The sequence below is a fragment of the Gallus gallus genome, chromosome 4 (assembly GCF_016699485.2).
Source record: "Gallus gallus isolate bGalGal1 chromosome 4, bGalGal1.mat.broiler.GRCg7b, whole genome shotgun sequence".
In the NCBI taxonomy this organism is placed as follows: Eukaryota; Metazoa; Chordata; class Aves; order Galliformes; family Phasianidae; genus Gallus; species Gallus gallus.
Genome location: NC_052535.1, coordinates 11,087,378 through 11,097,544, shown reverse-complemented (window position 1 = coordinate 11,097,544; position 10,167 = coordinate 11,087,378). Strand labels below are relative to the sequence as shown.

At 44.8% G+C, this 10,167-nt stretch overlaps 1 long non-coding RNA gene across 2 annotated transcripts in view; it reads left to right on the top strand.

The window, feature by feature from the left end:
• The first annotated feature begins 4,456 nt into the window (after window positions 1-4,456).
• Window positions 4,457-10,167, top strand: part of LOC107052075 — a 46,260-nt gene continuing 40,549 nt past the window's right edge. For both annotated transcript variants that reach the window (XR_005859195.2, XR_005859194.2), the window contains exons 1-2: window positions 4,457-5,774; window positions 6,881-6,973. This is a non-coding gene — a long non-coding RNA (uncharacterized LOC107052075). The remainder of the gene's footprint in view (window positions 5,775-6,880; window positions 6,974-10,167) is intronic.

Here is a 10,167-nt window from a genome sequence, read left to right as displayed (position 1 = left end):
ATTTGCCCCGTTTCCTTCTCTTTTGAACAAATGAACAAAAAACCTTTGTCTGGTTCCTCATGGTGGGTGCCAGCAGGACTTGTTGGCTTCTGGAAGCCAAGGGACGCATTCAGGGTCCATTCTGCCCTTGAACTTGAGGCTTCACTTCCAAAGCCTGCCTTTAACCCTGACCCTAACTTGTGCCTGGGAGGAAAACATTCCTCACCCTGGCAAACCCGCTGGTACAGATTTCCTTCCCGATGCCAACAAGCTGCCAGCAATCCCCTGGTCCCTGGAGGCATGCAGATAGCCCATTAGGGCTGGGGAGGCCACTTTTATTCAAATCCTCCAGCCTCAGATCTGAGAATCAAGTCAGATTAAGCTGCCTGATCCGAAGCTAACGAGTCGGGGAATGAAAGGCAGAAATCAATAGCTTGGGAAGATCTAATGCTTTTACACGTGCTGCCCGTGTATTTACTGGCTCTGTACAAGGAGTGGGTAAGTCTGAGGAGCGTCCCCTTAATTCTGGTGTTTAAACCCATGCAGGTTCTCCCCCTGGTGTGGTTTTATCTCCCACGGCATGGATGCTGGAAGCTGTTTTTTGCCTACATCTTCTCTGAGCATCACACTTTCTCTGGCAAATACAGACCCGAAGCAATGAGCCTGGCCCCGATACAAATAAGTCTAAGAAAATTAGTTTTTCTTGATCTGCTTGAATACCTCAAAAAGCCTTTTCTGCTGATTTCTGGGGCGAGGACAAACAGCACTTTTGTTCTCCCTCCCCCCGGCGCTCCCAGGCTGTGCAGCTGGTGCCCCGCTCTGCCCGCAGCGGGAGGCTCTGTCCGTCCGTCCCTCCGTCACTGCGTCCAGCAGTTGGAGCGGGTGCTGGCAGATGGCTGGGGAAGAGCAGGGCTTTCTCTTTGGAGGCTGTGATTAAAAGCGCTCCAGTGATGCTCGTGTGGCGCGGGGTTGTCGCTCCCAGCAGTCGGCCAGACTCCGTTGGGGAGTTAAAAGGGGAGATGTTAGTGTAGCGATGGAAGATGCTGTTGGAGCCCAGATCGGATCCCAGGCTCAGCAGCTCACTCATTGTGAGCACTGGTGTCCAGCAGATACAGCCCACACCCTGGCTTAGGGTGATACTGAAAAGGGTAAATCACTTCTATTTTGGCAAAAGAAAAGCGTGTATTTAGAAGCAACCATTCTGATGTTTTTCTAGCTTCCAGCAATGGAGCATTTAGGGTGTCCCCTATCAGCAGGCTAACTTGTTGCCCTAAACATCCTAGAAAACGTATTATGTTGCACATAAAGAATAAACAGAACAAAGACAAGGGATGTCCAAAGTATGGCACTGGTAGAAATATCTTCCTGGAAAACAAAAATCAATGGTAAATAGTGTATTGCAGAGCTGCACATGAACAGCTGGAATAAGCCCTAAATATTTATTATTAATACCAAAGCTGTTTATTTTTTGACATATTAAATAGGTCATATATCTCATCTAATAAAACCTCTGTGTAAAGTGCTGGCTCTGCTGGGCTGGGAAAAGATTTTGCTTTTGAGGTCTGAACAGAGTGAGAATGTAGGAGTTCTTACGTTACTCAGAAAATAAAAATTAAAGCCTTTGGTGATATTTGCTCGGGTTGGTAAGATTCTCCTTCCCCTGTGACCCAGAAGCGTGCTCAGAGTAGGGGATATGGGTTCAAGTCCTGTCTCATCCGGGGATTCCTTGTGTCAGGATGGATAAACCACTTAACCTAGACTGGGCTTCATTCTAGAAATGGAACGGCACCAGTGTACCCACTGGGATGATAAAAGTGATGGGGAGGCACACAGTGACAGTGAGTACTCTTCTCCCCCTTAGGAGACATCATTAAGCAAATATCTACAAAGCTGCCCGAGCTTCAGAAGCCAAAAGCTCAAAGTTAGCTGGATGCTTAAGGGCATTAGGACCTAGTTGCTGCCAAGTCTAAGTGTTGGGGGTGGAAGAAGTGTTGTACAAAGCCCCCTGCATTTCAAAATCCCCATCCGGTGGCATTAACCCCACATCAATCTGCCTAAGTCTTCCAGGAGCTTGGGAAAGCTGAGTATCCTCACTGAATTTCTTTCCAAATGCAGTGAAGCCTCTATTCCTAGCCTCTCAGCAATGGCACTGGTGGAAAGTTGACTCTCCTTTAGCCACCAAGTGGTATTGAGCAAGCCATATCCACTCTTCCTGCCTCAGTTTCCCCACCTTCCAAATGACAAATTTCCTCTTGCTCCAAGAGTTTCATATAATTGTATTAACTATCCATGGCCTTAGAATCACAGAATCTTATGGATTGGAAAAGATCACTAAGATCATTAAGTCCAGCCATCAACCCATTCCCACTAAACCATGTCCCTCAGTGCCACATCTCCAGCGAACACCTCCAGGGATGGTGACTCCACCACCTCTCCAGGCAGCCTGTGCCACTGCTCTATCTGAGAAGAAATTTTTTGTAATATCCAACCTGAGCCTCCCCTGGCACAACTTATGGACATTCCCTCTGGTCCTATTACTAGTTACCTTCCAGGATTACATATATAGGAAAGCAGAGTTGGGACGCATAAGGGACATGAATGAAATACAGGGGCTTGAACAAATCTTGTAGGGTTGTGATAGGCATTTGTGTTCAGTTTGCTGCCTTCAGACAGGTTGTGGTGTTTTGGAAAAACAGCTGTTTCCAATGGGTCTGATACATTTTTGTTCTTCAGAGCTGTAAGCAGCATTGGTTGAGCACATCTTCCCTTGCTGCTTCCCCTGGGCTTGTGAATGCCTAAGCTCATCATCTCTTGTCCCACCATCCTGTCATGGAAACCATAGGGTCTCCAACCCTCTTCAGATTCTCTTTGCTATTTCTTGTTTCATTTTCTGTCCAATCCTAGCCTCAGTACAAGAGCTAGCCCTGGACTATCTGAGTGAAGCATCCCCATTGCCTGAGCTCATTATCACATCTTGGTGGAGACTCAGTTTTCAGATGATTCAGTTTGTACCCAAGTCAGACTATATGTGTGTTAGCACACTCACTGGCCTGGCTTGGCTTTGTGTATGTTAGAGCCTTACAAGGTTGGCCCCAAGTAGGACTCAGGGTGGGTTCAACCAGGACAGACTCAACCATCTTTATTTTCATAGAATCATTAAGGTTGGAAAGACCTCTAAGGTCATGTAGTCCAGCCATCAGCCCATTATCACCATGCCCACTAACCACGTCCCTCAGTGCCACATCTCCACATTTCTTCAGCCAGTTTCAGTGCCTCACCATTCTTTCTGAGAAGAAATTTTTCCCAGGCTAGAAATTTCTCAAGGCTAGAAATCCCATTATTCCCATCGACTGCTGCAATGAAACTTATATGCTCCCCCAAAAAATCATTGAACCCCTTCCAGAGGAGCAGATGGGTTGTTGTAAAGCAAAAAAAAAGAAAAAAGAAAAACAAAACAAAACAAACAACCAAAAGCTTCTGCCACCCAGATCCCTCCTCTGTATTCTTGACATTGGCTAATCTATGTGTAAATTCACTCTGTGCAGGTTAACTCCTGCGCTAGGGCTGAGCTCTTTTCAATGCGCCACGTAAATGCTGCTCACCGTGTATTTACATTGAACATGTTGCCCCACTGTACATTAACATTTAAAACAAAATCGCCAGCCCCATCACAAGCATCACTCCGAGGGAAGGCAGCACAGCGTAGACATCGTGTAAGTAATTTGTTCAACATTGGTGATAATAAGCTACACGGAGCAATAAGAACATAAACACGGGGCTTTGTGTGAGCGTGTGTGTTTATTTTTTTCTCCCTTCTTCTTCTTTTTCTTTTTCTTTTTTTTTTAAGGAACCTCTGAGGGAAAAAAAAAAAAAAAAAAAGCCATGAATGATTCATAGATGCAAGGGGGGAAAAAGACGAAGAGAGAGAGGGAGAGAAAGAGAGATTAAGAGAGAGAAGCTTCAAAGTGACTGGAGCGGATTTGAAGTCCTGAGCGTTCCTGTGCTGGGCAGGCCAGCAATTCACCAGAGAGACCCCGTCAAGCTCCCCCCATCCTTCGCCCCGGCCTCATCCCTGCTGCCTCCTCCTCCTCCTCCTCACCGCCAACGCAGCCTCCCAGTCGCAGGTTCAAAGTTCAGCAGCATCTAATGATGGGAAGGCCTCCCAAACCCTCTGTGAGTGGCATCTGTTTATAGGCACGGCCCTTCCCTGGTGGTTTAGCCTGGCTTAAAATAAAATAAAGTAAAAGAGGGGGAGGAAGAGTGGAACAAGATGCAGGGTTCTTTAAAAAAAAAAAAAAAGTATAAAAAAATCTACTGGTGATGAAGTGCCTTTGATTCTGAATATTAAAAAAGCCCATTAGATTTAAATGTAGTGAGAATATTAACGCTACTGCCTTGATTTGTATTCACTGACTACCACGGGTACACTTTGGGAGTGTGAAAGGAAAATATGGCTCATGCCTGGGTGGGATGCTGGCTTTCCCAGCAAGGAGCAGCCAGGGGGACAGAGGGACGGGTTGTCCCCTCTCCATCCCATGCTCCTGGCCATCAGAGGCATGGGGATTTCCAAAGGCATGACTGGTGGGATCACCACTTGCATGGTTAAAACTCATTATTCTTTTGCAGAAGAATTCAGGCATTTCAAAACTTGGTATCCTCTTCCAGGCAATCCAAGTCTCAACATTATTTTTTACCCTGTTTTATTCAATATAATTACATTTTTGTTCCTTCAGTTTAATGATATAATTGAATTAAATGCATGAGCTATCATGGCAGACCTGCAGAGGAAGTGACTGAAGTCTAGGGCAAATCCTGTAAGACCTGTTATTGTTTATATGTCACAAAATAAATGACACAACAGTGAATGGCTAATACTCTAATTAGCATTACACGCTGACTTTATTTTATTAATCAAAGGCAGTAACAGTCAGTGGTCTAATGAAACAGCTTGATGTTTTAATACTTCCAAAAGAGAAAAAGAGATAAGGGCTCAGCACTAATTAGAGTAGCAGCTGATTTCTGGAAAAAAAAAAATCTGAAATTGTTGCCTGGCTGAAACAAGGATATCAAACACTGCAAATATTCCAATTTACAAAATGAAAAGAGCAAAAAATAAAACCAGAACTTTCAAGATCTTAAGAATAGGAGAAATGCTAGGTAGCTGTACTGTCATATCGTAGTACGTCCTGACTTGTCATTAGTACTACCAAGTACTGGGACATGAGGTGTTCCAAAAGAAATAGAAAGAAATTGTATTGAACAAATAATGCTTTTCCAAGTATTAGACCACAGCTAATATTTTGTATCATAGTGCAGTTTTGGGAATTTCTGAAATACTTTTAGGATTTCAAATACCCTAAATCCAATGGAAATCAAAATCAAATGACTTGGTAAAAATATTTTCACTTTGGCCTGGGTTTTTTAGAAGGAAAACTTCAGTACTGAGGTTTTCTAAGGGTCCATGTCTTAGCAGAGAGCTGGACAGTTGTTGGAACCTCTAATGAATAGGTGCACAGAAAAGGTTTGATGTCTGTTTTAACGGGTGACTCCCTGGCAGCGTGTGTCCTCCATGCAGATGGCCCATTCCTTAGCTTGTCCCTGGCAACTGGAAAGACAATATGGATGTAGATTGGACAGCCAGACTGTGAGTGTTCCTTGCAGATAGCCAGCTGCCAAGTCTCAAAAAAATTAAAGAAAACCCAGGCTGGAGTTGGAACAGCAAACACTGACTTGGACAAGTCAGAGTTTCCACTCACAGTTCTTTAATCAGGCTCAGCATACAGGTGGATTGCAAGGTAAGGAATAACACATCATCAGCATGAGGTCTGGGTAATCCAGGACACAGTGACCATGATGTCCTGGTCAGTCCATTATCTCAGGCTTCTCTTGTTCAGTTCCTGGCATGTTAGATCTGGACAACCACTTTTTCTTTGTCTGGTTGTGAGCTTCACCCAACTTGCCTGCTGGACTTGCTGTGGACACATGTCACTCAACGTGACATCTACACTTTTCTTGAACACCTCCAGGAATGGGGACTCCACCACCCTTCTGCGCAGCCTTCTGATCATCTGCAGAAGTTACTGACCATTGTGTCTGGATCTCTAGGGTAACTATATAGCAGGCAGGGCATAGCAGATTTGCAGAGCAGATGGTCTGAGACGTTCTTGGTCTTCAAACGGAGAAGGGACCAAGCATAACTCTGCTCCAAATTTGTTACTAGTGCCTTGAAAATCCCGTGTCTATGTGACAAACACTGAATAAGAACTGGCATTAAATGGATTGTACCACCTCCCAACTCCTCACTCTCGATGTCTGAGCTGAAGTTGCATTCTTTTAGCAAAAGCTCATGAAGTGGTTGAACTCAGTGATGTTGGACCAGCTTGTACTAGCAGAGCCCGTGTGGGTACGTTGCCACTGCAGAGTGTAATGTGATTTCCCCCAGAGGAAAATTCCTGTTGCAATGCACAGGCATATAAGGAAGCACAATTAACTTCTCTGGAGGAGCCCAAAGCCTGCTTTCCTTGAGTGTTGTGTAATTAAAACCTCAGTCTTGTTAATACATTAGTGAGATGTTTGCATATAATTCATCAAATGTTTATGAAAATGCGTAACAAATAATCTTGACAAACAAGTTGCTTAATTGAGATAAGGGATGGGAAGCCTTGTGAATTTTTAATAAAAAGGGGGAAAGAAAGCATGCTACGTTAATCAGATGAAGTTATCTCATTCAATATTTTCAAGTGACTTCTCCAGTGCACATTTTATTTAATATATTATACAAAAGGAATAACTTGATCCCCCAATGAGATCTGTGTAGAAAATCCTCTCTTGCAACAAACACAGCATTGGCTTAAGGCATTCCCGAGCTATTGATCAAAATCCTATTTTTTCTTCTTGACAGATAAGAGCACTGAAATTTGCCTGGGATTTGCACTTTCTCTAGATGGAAGAGGAATGACTAATGCCTGGCCAAAGCCTGAGTGCCTTCCTCCAAGTAGGTAGTTAACTGTCATACAGAATCAGCAATGGCATCAATATATACACCATGGTAGCTGGTTAAGCTTTGGGAAGAAGAGGGATTCCATTCAGATTAAAAGTTTCTCGCTCAGTTGATTAAGTGAGAACAGAGGTATCCCTCCATGACCACCTCCTCCATGGCTAATGCCCTCCCCATCGTATTTTTTTCTGTTAGTCTGTTCAGTTCATTAACACAACAAAGTTCAATTAGGCATGCTTATTTTTGGCCTGAACTTTGCTTGATAATTCCTGTTTCTATTTCAATCTTGAAAAAGAGCTTTTGAGTCCTAAAGCCTCCTTGTCTTGCCCAAAGGTGTCAGGCTCTTTTTTTTTCTAACTAGTTTGCTATGGCTTGGAGCAAGAGCGCGTGAATCTGTTCCTACTACAGCACCAGCGTAAGAAATCTCCATCTACTAGATAGATACCTATATGCACCACTGGGAGAGACAGTCTGGACCCAGATTAGCTTGTTTTTTCCCCCCACCTCACTAAAATTACAATGGAATCTTACAAATATTTAAACATGAATCCAGTGGGAAGAGGTAATGGACTAGGTGGTTCAGGGGCAGTTCTTTCCTCTCCTCTTCCTTCTTGTCCTATCATGTGTGGGGTAGGAAGAATAAATCCCACTACACTCCTTTGTCCTACACCTTGACCAGCTCTGTGGGGAGCATGTCTGGGTTGTAATGGAATGGATAGAACAAATGACTTTGGTGCCAGCTTGGGTGGGGATTTGAGCAACCTGGTATAGAGGAAGATGTCCCTGCACATGGCAGGGGAGGAAGATGACCTTAAAGGTCATTTCCAACACAAACCATTCTGTAATTCACAGAATCATAGAATCCCAGAATTGTAGGGGTTGGAAGGGACCTCTGGAGTCCAAGTCCATCTGCCTGCTCAATCATGTTTGATGATTCTATGAATACCTGTGGACAATCTAGGAGGAGCAGTGGAATAAAGTCCTCGTTGTCATCCATGGTGAAGTTTTGCTGACCATGCTGACAATTCCTCCTCTTCCCAAATATCACTGTCACTGTCGCTTTTCTGAGCTGATGTTTTGGTATCTGTTTGACTAAAGACTTCCAACCTTGCTTTCTTGGCCTCTACACTGGGACTCAGTATTTATTTATTATCAACCTCATGGAGGGCAAGTTTCATTCTGAACCATGAAAACCTGCTGTTCAATAGAAGTCCAGGGTCAATGATACTAATTCTCATCCCAAACACCACTACCATCATTGGCATTAGATCAAAAATGCCTGTATCTTGGGTGAATACAGGGTTAAATCTGACCCATCAGATCTGGATTAGAGCACCATCTTTCAGTCACTTTGTATTTTCCTACTGGGCCCTTGTGTTTCCTGTACAGTCCTTCTCTCATCCCAATTCCTGCCATCATCTTGTCCAGTTGCAGCCATCCAAACGCACCATGTAGGCCTCTGTTGGTGGCCAGAAGCAGGCAAGGGGAAGCTGCAATTAGGAGCTTGAAGTGAAAATTGCTCAGACTCAACAAAGCTCACCCTGGCACGTATGATTGCACTCCAAAAGTACTTGCACAGAGCAAGCCAGTGATGAAGAAACATAGACTGCGTAGTTTAAAAAGCTCCCAGCCCAGAGTCAGCATTTCTACCCTGACCTGCCTCATGTATTATTTAGCACGGACTTGTTGATGCGCACTTATATTTTTTTCCCAGTGGAGTTGATGATCTTCCTTCCCCTTAACAGCCTTGCTGCTCTCTCTCTGCACGGACGCCATGATCAGTGGGCTGTGGATGGACCAGGGCTGGGCTAGTGCTCACCACTGGGGTTAAAGAGTGCGGGGTGAGAGGATGGGCATCATGGCCATTCTGGCACTGGCGAAGGTAGGAGAATGAAATGTGGGGCAGAGATGGGAGAGGGGTCTATGGGAGAAAGAAAAGTGGGAGAAGTGCAGTTGGAAGTGAGTGGTGTTAATGAAATATTCAGCAGTGGTGGGCCTAGACGCATTGCCGAAATTGCAGAAGCAGAGATGATTAATATTTAACAGGGTAAGCTGCCACTTGGCTGCTTTCTGCACATAGATTCCACCCCCACGTACACACACACACCACCTCCCTCCTACTTCCCACCCTCTGGCTCCCCCAAACTCCATCCTCTGCCACTCTACTCTGACTCAAGCCAATGGCTCCCACCACCATGCTCTGCTTGGGGGAGGTTCTCAGACCCTCCATGAGGTCTGCCCAAGGGAGATCAGGTCCAAGGGCTGCCTGGTGGGAAAAGTGCCAGGATGGGGGGGAAGGTAGTCAAGAGAAAGCACATCATTTATTTTTCATGTGGATGGGAGAGCAGGTTGTCCTATTTAGTCACATTAGATGCTCTGTTAACACAACAGGAAGAAAAAAAAAAGAAACAGAAAGGATGAATTAATGCTTGCAGCAGAAGGAGGCTGCTCTCTGGTTCTCCGGGCAAACAGGAACTGGTCTTTCAGGGGGTTAAGTGTTTTGGCTCCAGTTGTGTCTCCCATGGGGTGACCCATGTAGGTGATGGACAGCTGAGAAAGGGAATGCGCAAGGCTCTTCGTCAGCTGGTTTGGTGCAGGTGGAATGGCCCTAGGTGTGGACTGATATTAGGTATACGACCACCCATCCCTCCATCTGCAGGGATAGGTGACTCCCTAGAAACTCTCCTCATGAACATCTGCACAGTTTCATTCTGGTCACTTTGCAAACCCTCTCCAGACTCTTCTCTGCTTGGACACCTCAGGAGATGTGACAGTGGTTGTACTGTTAGTGTGCTCAACAAGGCGTCACTGCATTTTGAGCCTTTTAGAAATCAGTGTCCTTCCATCTGCTGTCTTTTGTTGTGCATTTAGGGGGGTGCTGTTCGATCTAGGAGCCATCTCTGTGTGCAGGACCTGTGATGCCCTTGGTACAGATAAGTTTTAGCCCATTTGTGCAATATCAGCTGATTTATCTAAAAAAATTACAAGAATATCTGAGGTCCAGCTACTTATTGGAGTCATAAATATGAAAATAACTTGGAGTAAATGAGCACCTGAAGTTGCAGCTGGGACTTGGAAAGACGTAGCAAGTCTGAATCTGCACAGATGAGATATTTGAGAGCAGGTTCGTGTCCCACCACAGGGTTTCTGCAGATATACTCAGTGAGTAAACATGAATCTGTCATGGGACA